Source organism: Oryctolagus cuniculus, chromosome 13 (assembly GCF_051225735.1).
Source record: "Oryctolagus cuniculus isolate XC-2025 breed Fujian yellow rabbit chromosome 13, ASM5122573v1, whole genome shotgun sequence".
Classification (NCBI taxonomy): domain Eukaryota; kingdom Metazoa; phylum Chordata; class Mammalia; order Lagomorpha; family Leporidae; genus Oryctolagus; species Oryctolagus cuniculus.
The window spans coordinates 88,082,411-88,083,858 of NC_142879.1; positions in this window are offsets into that span (position 1 = coordinate 88,082,411).

Consider the following 1,448-nt stretch of genomic DNA (forward strand, 5'->3'; position numbering starts at 1 on the left):
TATTCCATAGGGGCATCAGTTCAAGACCTGGCTGCTCCACTTCCTATCCAGCTCTCTGCTATGGCCTGGGAAAGCATTATAAAATGGTCCAAGTCCTTGGGCCCCTGCACCTGTATAGGAGACCAGGAAGAGGCTCCTGGCTCCTGCCTTCCAGTCAGCACAGCTCCAGCCATGGAGGCCAACTGTGGAGTGAACCAGTGAATGGAAGACCACTCTCTCTGCCTGTCCTTCTCTCTCTGTGTAATTCTGACTTTCAAATAATATAAATAAATCTTCAAAAAATTCTTTTGGCAAATAGATGAAGCTACTTGTTATACATTTCAAATAAATAGCAAACATACTAGAAAAATATATTGAATAAAATTTAAGCAACTCATAGCTATACACAGAAATTTCTCACCATAACAACATAGCAACCACTAAATTTCCAAATTCAATTTTCCACAACTTAGAATCTTTAACTCCAGAAGGAGTACAAAATTGACAGAACAGTGGCCTATGTATCAGGATACCTAATGCTAATACAGAATTATCCCTGCCACAACTTACCTATGTGACCTTGAACAGTTCACTTAACTTCTCTGGGCTTGGCATTTAGCATCCTCATGTGATAAAGGAGGCTTGGATAAGATCAGTTGTACTCTATCTTGAGACTTCAATGATCTCTCAGTTTCCAAACAGGCACCTTAAGGGAAAGTAAACCTTTAGATCAAAGCTTACATTTTTAAATATAAATATATTTTAAACTGTTTCTACAACTAGTACAAAACAACACATTCAAATGTGTACCATGCCACTTTTCAATATTTGGGAATAATTAATGCATCATTTTAGAGCATTGTCTTGAGGCCAGTGCTGTGGTGTACCTAGTAAAGCCACTGCATGCAGTGGGGGCATCCCATATGGAGGCCGGTTCAAGTCCAGGCTGCTCCACTTTCCATTCAGCTGTCTGCTATAGCCTGGGAGAGCAGTAGGAAGTTGGCCCAAGTCCTTGGGCCCCTGAATCTGCATGGGAGACCCTGAAGAGGTCCTGGCTCCTGGTTTCAGATTGGCATATCTCTGACCTTTTAGGCCATCTGGGGAGTGAACCAGCAGATGGAGGACCTCTCTCTCTCTCTCTCTTCCTCTTGTTCACTATCTGTGTAACTCTGACTTCCAAATAAATAAATAAATAAATCTTTTAAAAAATCAAAAGAATATTGTCTGGCACACAGTGAACCACTAAGTACAAGATATTATTAGTAATATTAGATGGAAATGTTGAAATAAACTAGGCAATAAGCCTTAAGATGCAAATTAATACCAAGAAATATAATCTCAAATTTCTGTGTTCAACAAGGTAGTCTCTTTTCACTACTAACTTTATACTAAATAAGATATTTTGATATTTTGTTAAGAGTAAATTTATCGGGGGCCAGCGCCGTGGCTCACTTGGTTAATTCTCCACC